Here is an 11,777-nt window from a genome sequence, read left to right as displayed (position 1 = left end):
CTCTCTGCCTTAGGTTTTGTGATGCTTTCACTGGAACAAAGCGTGACAGGCAGAGCAGGGACAGGGAACATAAACTGCAGATGATCTAAAGTGCTACGGATCATTACACCTTGCTCCAGTCACCACCTCCCCAGCCCTTAAAGCAATTACAAACCCACGGGAAGCAGCCAAGCACCAAGCTAGAAAAGAATATCAAGTGATTAAAAACAATGGGCAAATTAGCACTGGACTCATTGAGCACATCAAAGCTTTGCAACTCAATCTTCAGTGTCAAAGAATTTGGGATCTGACAAACACAGGCAACACAGGCAAATTTTAATAGGCTTAATTAACTTATCTTGACAATGACAGACTGGACCAGTGGCTAAGTTTATATTTAGGCTTTCTGGTTGATGAAATACTCCAGAAAAGCTACGGCACATTAGAGCTGGGATTTATTGGGAGGGAGGAGAAACAGGACTGCAACCTTCTCCTTTGGTGCCAGGGGACACAGCCCATGTGGAAGATCCAGCACATGCCCAGATTCCAGGGCTCCTGGCCCTGCTTCACACTGCAGCCTCATTCCACACCAAATTGCAATTCCACTGCAGTCCCTTTCTGCATCAGGATGTGAGTTTAATTCACTGTGGGGGTGGATGACTCTAAGTGTCCCCAGCAAGGAGTTTGTGGCTCAGCTGTTGCTGTAGCCTCGACTGTAAAGGAGTTGAAATGCTACCCATGAGCTTTAGGAACTGATAACAGTTCCCACTGAAAAATCTTTTCCAAATCTGAGAAGCAAAGTGGGTGATGTCACAGAAGAAAGCTCTGCTTTGCACTAAGAGGGGACTAATTAAATAAGACCAGCTATGATTTTCCAGCTCCAATTTATGTGACTTTATACTCGTCTGGTTGTTTGACTGGAGCCTTTTCAGCAAACATAGTAAAGGCCCTCAATATTCCTCTAAGAAAAGCCTGAAATTCACCGATGAAAAGGTGCAGTGGCACCTCCAGCAGCACCACACAGAACAACTGCTGCATATAGTTCCTACCAAACTGTCCAAGAGAGAAGTCAAAAGTGAGGCCAGAGAATGCTCCAGAAGCAAATTGCCTCAGAGCCTCTGGCACTGGCAGCATATGACTTTGCACTTCACTTTAGTTCCCCAATCATACTATCTCTCTCACAGGCATTCAAATACATTAGTCTGTGCCTTATCAGATCCTGAATCATGCCTGCAGAAAAGCTTCTAAATCTGAGAACTGCAGCTCAGAGCTGTTTATGGGGCTGTAATGTGCATGGACAGATAAGCCACACTCCTGGGTTAACATGGTGCAGCCCTGAGCCCTTCTGACACAGCACAGCACTGTACCCTCCCATCCCTGCTCCTGACTGAGCCTGCAGGGCTCAGGGGTTGAAAGAGAAGTAAGCGGATTAATTCTATTAGACTGTGCAACAGTATCCCAAGGGGACAAGGGAAAATCCCATCATTTAAAACAGGACTGGTAGACACTGCTGGGAATGATGTTACATACTAGTAGGGGATTAAGGGTTTGGACTAAAGGGCCTCATTCTTTCTAGATCTGGTTTCCATGAGTCATGGTCATTAAAGCTGCAAGGCTCTCTTATTTGTTGTTTTTCTTGGGGTTTGGTGCTTTTTTCACTTATGGATGACCTGAAACATCTTGCCCAGCTGAAAACTGAAATATTAATTTCTTACTTAACCCTTTCCCCCCAACACACACTTGTTTATTCCCTTTTCTTAAAAAGCACTCAGTTTAAATTCAGGCACTTCTCAGTACAGAATTATTTTAGAACAAGAGGTCTAAGTATTGTGTTATTAATACCTCGTATGCAACATGTTTCCCCTTTCAGCACACTCCTCCCACACTTTTAACCTAAATTTATCTCAGCTGTATGACCAGTCTTGATCCTCTGAAAGTTCATATTTTCTGAAGAACATTTCCTGTGCTGTAAGATTTCACCTGTGCAAGGTAAAAACATTCCCTGTGCAAAGTAAAAACATTCCCTGTGCAAGGTAAAAACATTCCCTGTGCAAGGTAAGGTTTCACCCCCACAGACGCGACAGGGAGAGGTGGCAAAGCCCCTCTGGAGCCAAATGCACATGGAGAAGTCTCTGCTCAACTCACTGCAGCACACCCAGAGCCAGCACTGCCTGCCTTACCTCTGTGCTGCTTGCAGGGCACAGACCTTCAGAGAAACTCGTGTGCTCCTCCAGAAGTCAGGTTGGGCTGAGCATGCATCAGTCAGGATCCTAGCTCAGGTCTCTAGTGCTGTGATCCAGGCTGGTCAACCTGTCAGAAACAGCAAAACAAATGCATAAGACTCACAGCTCCATCCTGAGCCTCAGGAGAAGACCATGACCTGCTTTTACTTGCTTCCTCCTGCTCAGGTAAAGATCAGCTCTTCCTTGCACACCTGAAGGAGCTGAGGGGAAGCATCTGGCAGTGACCCTGAAGACCCTGCCGAGGTCTGAGCTAAAGGTAAAATCTTCTTCCTTACTTTCCACTCCATTAGACTGGCCAGAAAATGGCTTTGAGCAGAGAGCAGGAGGACAGGACTATTTTCAGCAGAATAAGAAAGTGGCAGAGTTGTTCTGCATCTTCCCTTCCTGCTCCCTCACAGAGCAGAGGAGTCACCACGGAAACAGGAGAGGACAGAATATGCTGTGAGTCCCCAAAAGGTGAGTCCCAGACCAGAGGACAGAGTGAGGTGTGATAAAACAAGGCAGTTAAATGTTTACCACACACACACACACCTTTCTCTATTGTACCCAACAGATATGTGCACACACATTCACTTTCTGGAGAGGTGTTAGAGCATGGCTGTGTGCTGAATGGAGAGAACCAGAAGGGATTGAGGGTGGAAAAGAGGGCAAGGTGATGGAGCTGAGAGGCAGGTGAGGGTGGGAGGAAGATTCCAGCAGATGAGAGCAATAAGGCAAGCGAAAGAAGGCAAATCAGAGCCTGCAGAAAGGCAGGAAAGGCCAGTGGAAAGGAGGAGGGTGAGTAACAGACCTTGTCAGTTTGCTCCTTGCAGAAATCAGCCAGACACAGGGCACAGAGGTAGAGCCTTCACTGTAACAGAGCCATCACTGCAACAGCTTCTCTCTGGAGAACAGCAGCGAGTCTGGATTTCATTCTCCCTGACAGCTCCAGTTCAGATATGAACACGGCGCCATGCAAATCCATTGCCTAACAGTAATTCTCTCCTCTCTAGTCCACCTTGCTGCTTTGCTCTCTTTTGAAGCCAAAGCCCTGCTCAGCCCCTCCAGCACCCCAAAACCAATGCCAACTGTCTATATGCAACACCAGGGAGCATCACTGACCCCCCTGCATCACCATGCTCAGTAACTCCTGCAGGATCAAGATGAAAAACTGTGAGAGAAGATCCTTTCAGAGAAACTCCACCCAGCGCCCTGTGAGACACTGAGCTGCAGCCAGACAACTCGAGCTGCCCTTCTTCACTCAGGAGAAGACATCCAGACTGAGCTGAACTGCCATTTACTTGTCAATCCAGCAGATTCCAAAGCCACCTACAAGCCAGCTGGGAAGTGCTATTGTCACATCAGAACACATGAAAGGAAATTCCTGCCACGCACATGCTCTAAGCTCTCTGTCAGCAGGTCCCTGCTCCCCATCACAAGGGGGTTGTTTCACACTTCCCCAGGACAACAGAGAGGGTTCAGTGGGACACAGGAGCACTGCATGCTGTGCCCACCCTCAGATACCCTGGTGGCCAGAAAATGGCTTTGAGCAGAGAGCAGGAGGACAGGACTATTTTCAGCAGAATAAGAAAGTGGCAGAGTTGTTCTGCATCTTCCCTTCCTGCTCCCTCACAGAGCAGAGGAGTCACCACGGAAACAGGAGAGGACAGAATATGCTGTGAGTCCCCAAAAGGCGAGTCCCAGACCAGAGGACAGAGTGGTCCTCTGCACCCTGGACATTCATCGTACGTGCACAAGAGGAGCAGTGTGGTCTGGTGAGCAGAGCAGGGGCCATCAAACCAGTATTCAGGCAGATGTTCTCCCTGTCCCTAGTGGACCCTTTCAGCACACTTTCAGCTGTGGTTTGTCCTCCTCTTCCCTGCTCTGCACAACCTGGCATTCCAAATACACACACACCAACCTCATCCTGGTTTCCTTAAAGGGGAAGGACAAGGATCTGAGAGGTGCAAGTGCTTGCCTGCAGAACATGCACATGTCCATTCCCTTCTGCACAGGACAAAGTGCTTGCTGCCTTACAGAAACCTCTCCTACTGACAGTGGTCCTGGGCCCTGCAGACATGAGGCATTGGGTAGTGACTCCCAGGCTTTGGAGACAGTGAGGTTTGTAAAGTGACCTGAACTCACAAGATAGAAAGTGGCACAAGGAGGTGTATGGACAGTCATCAAACTCTTGATTCAGTGGCATCTTTAGCAGCAATTTTCCCTTTCCATGATGGAAGAACTATGCTGCCCTTGTAGGCAAACCCCACTGATCCCCTACTGCTTTCCCACCACTGTACTCAGAAGCAGAGGGCTCTGATATATTTAGGGTCACTAATAACCTATTTTGTGCTTGCTCAGATGAGAGATTTCAATCATCTCTATTCAAGGAACATTAAGAAACAGAAGATATATCAGGTCATCTAAATCCTCCTCTCCAGTGGAGGATCATGCCTCTCTTCTCCCGCCCTGCTTTGTTCATATGTAATCCAAATGAGAATGTCTCAAGCGGTGGGAACATTCTCCTTTCTCTCAAAAGAGTCTGACAGAGAGCTGTCTTAAAGACTTATTGCATGGATGAACAGTCCATCTGCTTTGGGGTTTTAAAAAATGAGATTCCTTTGTATCTGACTCGAGCAACAGCAGCACACGTGAAATATGAATAAAGACAATAAAAACCAGCACCTTGTCCAAGTTTGATGCAGAGGGTCAGAGATGGGCAGCAGCACCAGGGAGTCCAACACTCCTTTTGCCTGCAGGTGAATTTTCACAAGGCAGGTAGAGTCACTGGACTGTGGATCATCTGGGCTCAATATATTTTTAATATAAAACCAAAAATAAACTAAAGCTTAATGTGGAATTTCTCCTGGTTGTTGCCCTGGTCTGACAGTCTCTCTGGTCGCTGCTGGCTGCAATGAGAGCCACGACCCTGGATCAGACACAGCCTGAGCCAGCCGAGCAGCTCGTGGGTTCCTCTCACCCAACACTGCACGAGATACTCTTGGGGCTTTAGACACTGTGGCTCCTGAGTTTGATTTAAGGGGTACAAGAGACCCTGCCAGAATTTAGCTTGAAAAATCCAACCTCATCACAGCTTCCTCCTCAGTGTACACATGCTTTGGGACCTCTGTGGTGCTGTAGTTTGCAAGTGATTTTTTTCATAAAATCATAGAATTTTAGGGGTTGGAATGGACCTTAGAGATCATCCAGCCCTGGGCAGGGACACCTCCCACCAGAGCAGGTTGCTCAAGGCTCATCCAACCTGGCTGTGAACACTGCCAGGGTTGGGGCAGCCACAGCCTCCCTGGGCAACCTGGGACAGTGTCTCACCATTCTCACAGGGAAAACTTCTGCCTAACATCTAGCCTAAATTTCCCCTCCTTCAATTTGAACCCATTACCCCTTGTCTTATCACTATTTTTCCCTCCTTGTATACTGGCACAATCATACACACACTTCTATAAAGATGCTTTAGCATAAGGAACAAGAGTTTGCTCTCTACACTGACACAGAGATCAAGATAAACACAAAGTATTCCCATTTAACATTTTAGACATCACAACACCAAAACAGATGTAAAACAAGCCAACTCCTCATTACTTAACACAATAGAAATCTTTGTGCATCAAATAAAACTGAAAGGAGCTCTGGAGTTGGCATTAGCTTGACAGATGTTGAGATGAACTGCACCAGAAGTATCTCAGCCTGAGACTGTGCATGTTCAAACAGCATCTGCTTATTGTTTGAGATGTGTATTTATGTACACAGACAGCTCTCTGACATGCTGAAAGGTTGGGGAGGGTAGTGCAGGCTGGCACTGCAAACTCTCAGCAGGCAGTCAGCGTGCAGTTTGTTATCCTCTGCTCGTATCACACGCTTCCATTTCATTGCAGAGTGGTGGCAAAATGAGGCAGGAAAGGGAACCAGGGTCCCCTCCACTGTGCAGACTCGACTCCCCTCCAGGAGCTTGTCCTCTGCACACTAGGCAGCACTTCCAAGCTCAGTCTCCACAGGCATGGTGCCCCTTGGGCTCACCCTCCAACTTCTGGGGCCTCTGTGCCTTTGATAGAGACATGAGAAGAATCCCTGAAAAGCAAGTTAAGCACAGCTCCTTGTGCATAAAAGAGATTTTTTTAACAAGAATGAAAATTAATTAAGTGGGTAAAATCCCACAGGTTGGAACAGCAGCTGAGGAATTATCTTTCTATCAGGTTGGTAATGAGGACTGAAAAACCTCACACAGATATTAACAGCTTTATATGGGCTCATTGGCATTCCAGATCAGACATAAGCCTTGCCATTCCCAGGAGCACCAGATGCAGCTCCAGTTACAGACTAGACTATGGGCAAACCACATTTTGTCCTGCTTAAAAAAGTATCATCATGATGCTTGAAAATTAAAGGTACATACCTATCTACACAGTAACTCCTTCTCAAAGAAATTATGCCCAGGGACACTGTAGGTCACAACATCCAATGCCCAAGGTTGAAGTGAAACCTGTGCTTAGATATATAAGTGTTTGTGTGTGTGAGAGAGATTTGTTCAACATTTTCTGGGTAACAGGCAGCACATGTCTAGGTGCACCTCAAATGCCATCACCTCTACCCTGTTGATTTCTCCATCAACATGTTTGGCTGCTTAACTCTTCCCACTCACAAGTGCTATTCAAGGCTAATAAAACCATATAGATTATTTCCCTTTGCCTGCAATGGACAAACCACCTGACTTGGGGTCAATGATAGGAATGGCAAGCATGATGCATTCCTGGTAACCACCACAGCAGGGGATCACTACCACAAATAAGTCATGGAGCCTCCTGAGCATCACACTGAATTGTGCCAAGCTATTCAAAGCTACAGTTTAGAAAGGCTTTAACTTCCCCAGCTACTCAGACAAAGGAATTTGTTCCCTCCCTCCCCCCCCAAAAAAAAAAGAAAGGAAAAGAAAAAATGTGAACTACTGGTCATCTCTCCCCAAACATTCTTTTGGACATCTTCCTACCCCTTTGTTACTGTTCCTATCACAAGAGCCCCTTCAGGCCCCACAGCACAAAAGAGCTCCTGGGCCACAAAGCTTGCTGCCTAAACAGACAAGATGCAGGAAAAAAGAAAATACTAGTATTTCCCTCATTAAGGATGGGAAGCAGAAATCCAGAGATATGGGTGCTAAGTATCAGACTGGAAGCCAGGGACCAACCTGGGGAGAGAACAGCTTCACTCTCAAGCCTATTCAGTATGGGCATCAGTTTCTTCCTTTCTCATCCTCCTGTCTTTCCATTTCTTTTACAGCTTGTAAAGTTCATCCTTAAAAGCAAAGTCAACAGCCCACTGATATGCTTCTCATTTTCTCAGTGATCCTGATGTAAATAAACACAAGGAATTCTTAGCTGGCACCCAAATATTGCCCCAGAGAGGCCAACTCTACCCCTCTCAATGAACAGCAGATGCTGCATGTGCTGTTTCATGTAGCTTTTCAGTGTACCTAACCATGGGACCTTCAGCTCCCCAGCTCAGACCCTCAGTAGTGCAGGTGCTTCTGAAGCAGAGGTTTCATATTTACCTGTGTGTTATCAGTCAAAACAGACACCAGCCCTACTAGATGAGACAAGTACTTTGAGACTGCATTGAAATGAAAGATACTTCTTGGGAGGATCTCACTACTTACCCAGGTTACCAAAGGATTGTAGAATATTTCCCCACTCTGTTTGCCTCTCATTAATCCAAATGCCCCTTGTGCCCTAAACCTATTGGAAAAAGAAACCAGTGGCACTTGCTGAGCAATGGGATGAGATGACCTGCCCCGAGGAAGAAAGATGCCTGACAGAAACATCTGTGTTGTTAATAGCTGCTTCAAATCATTTAACATCATGGTTCAATAAGCATAACTCCTCCCTTAGTTTTTCTCAAGTTTGAAATCGCTGCAGTGCATAAACAACAGTTAGTCTAACTGTTTTTCAAGCTATTCTTTCTGGCTTGGTTCAAGTAATTCTTTCTGTCAGCCTGAACTGTTAGTTTAGGTTTGCTGTTGCTGCTCTCTCATCTTTCCTCCCATAATGACTGGCTGATCCCTGGGATGCTGTGGCACAGCACTTGGGGTTTCACTCTCAAGCTGTCTCTCTATTAGCTCTGACAATCTGGCTGGTTCCTATCAGACTTTTCCAAGGCTCTCCTCTACCTCTTGTATCTCTTTCCTCAAATTCACCTGACTCCCACCTTTGGGCAGGATGCTCCCAGAATTACAGGAGCATCCAAGGGTGGAGAGAAAACAGACGATGCTCCCAGAATTACAGGAGCATCCAAAGGCGGAGAGAAAACAGACATTCAAGGAAGCACACAGTGTGTGTATGTCTGTTACAGCAACACAAACATCTGCTGGTAGTGAGGTTAGTCTGGAAAGGCTTTGATTCCTCCTGCCTAGGGAGTTTATTGTCATTTTCTTGCTCCATGGAAATGCCATGGGCTTCCTCATGCAGTGTTAGATCCAAATACACCTTTATGCATTAGAGTTTTATGCATAATACATGTGTGTGTAAGTCTGATCCTTCAAAAGGTTTCTCAGTACAAAAACTAAGAGAGAGTGGAGCATTTCATGGAGTTGTACAGCTCTTCAGCTCTCCTTTGGAATGCACCATTAGTTCTGCATAGCTGATATCTCTGGTTTATCTGCTTCAGATCCCCTTTCTTTAAACAAACTCCAGATTCCCCCACTCCCTAAAAAATGCCTTTCAGACCTGATTGTTTTTCTTGAAAGACACAATAATTTTGAAGTGCTTAGCAGGAGTATTTCAAGAGGGAAAAGCACACAGACCCCTGCAATCAAATGGGAAAGGCCAGATATGGAAAAGGACATGCAATGCTGTTCCATTATCCTCTTGAAATGAAGAGTTAAAGCTTGCAAAATTCCATTCCAGTGCCTGCAATGCCATCTAACTCCTCCTGACTACGGTAACAAAGCCATGACATACACCATACATCTCAGCATTCTCATCCTGTTCCAAACTCCCAGCACATGGCTCAAAGGCCCTGCTCCTCCAAGTAATGAATTCTGTGATCAGCACATGAAATTGCTAAGTGCAAAGGGAAAAGGAAGATGATTTTCCAAGCCATGGAGAAAACCACCTCTCCCCTCATATCCTTCTTTATACACCCCACTGAGCAGGTCAGGTCTCTGCTCACATGCCACATCACCTCTGCCACTCAGTGTCCAACCTGCTCTTCTCAACTGCTTCTTCACAGAGCTTGAGGTGGTTCCAGCTGTGCATATGAGCAAATAAACCACAATAAAGAGCGTGGAACACAAGAGGAGGAGGGACAGCCAAGGGAAACCAAAATTCCATTGAAATTGAGGGCAAAACTCCATGTCTACAATAGGAGCACAAGCAGATCCCCAAGAGCTGGAGAGGGAACAGCTTCACAGAGCTGTCAGAAGTGGTCAGTGGTTCAGGGATGCATCAGCACAACTGTCTCAAGCTGAGCATTCGAGACTCCTCAGGCAAGAAACACTTAGCTGTTTCTGGAAAAACCTTTGGAAATGTTCCAAGTGAAACAAAAACAATCTGCTCTGCTCCCAAAACTTTTAGGTGTCACTAAAATAACTGGAGAAACTTCTGCCTTGCTCATTAGCTCACAGTTTTAAGTGTGTCCAAATTACTGCATCTGCTGATGTTACTGTGTTTTGGAGCCTGGTCATGCAATAAATAGTCTGTGGGAGCCAAAATGCAACTTTTTACCAGCCTAGACAACAAAGAGAGCTTCTGACTCAGATTTCCTCTGAACAACAGTACACAAAGGGTCCCATTGCAGGAGCCATTCCTTCCAGCCAAGGCTCTGCATTCTGTTTTCCTATTACAGAGCTGCCTGCAAAGGTATGGCTTGAAAATGAGCACAGCCCTATCTTTTGCCTGACCTTCCCCATGATTTTTTTTTGCCATTTCAGCTTCAAATCTTTTTCAGCATTGCAGTAAGTAGCACATCTGCACTTCAGCACTTTACAACAGAGTGGGAACAGTGAAACTGAGCGACAGGGAGGAAGAAAAGACCAACACTACATGTAAAACAGTTTGACTGAGACAGGGGGTATACTAAAATATTGGCCTTACAATCAGCCACAGGAGCTTTCGTTAAAACTTTTGGCTACAGTGGTCTAGAGGAGGCAGGCATTGCCATCAGGAAAGCATGACAAGGGAATAACTGCACAGCAGCTCTCTGCTCCATGATTTGTTTTGGTCTCTTGGGCACAAAAGCACACAGAAAGGCTCTCAGCTCAGCTGTGCTATACCTGCTAAGACAGCTGCTCTGGACAGCTGTATTTCCTTTTGGGTGGAGTTAGGTGCTTCAAGGCCCTCAGGAAGCAGCTCCTAGTGATGAGAATCCAAAGAGATGATATCCTCCAAGGGAAAACTTTTGTTCCCTTCGACTCACCTGGGGAAAGTTGCTGTTTGTAATCCATTATTACTTAAGTGATCTCTAATGTCTGGCTACCAGTTGGCAAGAAACAGCAGTCTGCAGACCGTGAATAAATCATTTCTATCAGCTGAGAAATCTCTCTTGGCACATGGGAAGTGAGCCCAGCAACTGGGAGAAAGGACACAGCCCTAGGAGGCTGTTAAACCTTGCTCCTTCACACAGATGGGGCAATCAAGCCTCACAAAGTTCCTCAACACTTGCACAGCTCCAGCCCATCCAGGCAAAGCATCAGACTCCTCTCTCAAAGTGTCCCTCACCTAAGTACACCTCAGAGTGAGTTTGCCAGAGCTTCTAAGACACATGCTGCTAAAGAATTCAGCCCAATCCACCCCTAGCTACAAGAGAGATCAGCTGCACTTCAATGAAAGGCAGGTGAGCAGGAAAGCCAAGGTTCAAGCTGCCACCGCAGGTAAAAGCTGTCAGAGTAATGTTACAGCACAAGTGTCTAGAACCAGAGGCTTCTTTCCCCCTCAGACCTCACCCCAGGAGCAAGACAGGCGGAGGAAGCATTTGGGTCACCATGAGCTTTCCTTTTTCAGGGCCTCCTCTGAAGAGCTGCCACACTGTCCTGCTCATACCCAGGGCCAGGAGGGTCGGGAATCATCTTGGACTATCCTGTCCCCACAATTCACACTCAGAGAGTAGATTCCTCTACCAAGGTTTAATTGGAAATGAAGAAGGTTGAATAAAATAAACAGTGCCAGCTCTGTCAAATGAGCTGCCACCAGCCAGCAAGACAATAAATAGCCACAAGATGCAGGAGCATCTCAGTGCCCAGATAACACTCCACAGGGCCCTTTTCTACATGCAGCTGTTTCCAGAGCACTGCAAGCAGAAATTCTCAGCCAGACAAGCAGGTTTTCAAGCAGACATTAAACATTCATTTGTAATAAACACCCTCCCAAGCTGTCAAATGAGCTGCCACCAGCCAGCAAGACAATAAATAGCCACAAGATGCAGGAGCATCTCAGTGCCCAGATAACACTCCACAGGGCCCTTTTCTACATGCAGCTGTTTCCAGAGCACTGCAAGCAGAAATTCTCAGCCAGACAAGCAGGTTTTCAAGCAGACATTAAACATTCATTTGTAATAAACACCCTCCCAAGGGGA

The sequence above is a fragment of the Acanthisitta chloris genome, unplaced genomic scaffold (assembly GCF_000695815.1).
Source record: "Acanthisitta chloris isolate BGI_N310 unplaced genomic scaffold, ASM69581v1 scaffold15863, whole genome shotgun sequence".
Taxonomy (NCBI): domain Eukaryota; kingdom Metazoa; phylum Chordata; class Aves; order Passeriformes; family Acanthisittidae; genus Acanthisitta; species Acanthisitta chloris.
This window is presented reverse-complemented; position numbering follows the sequence as displayed.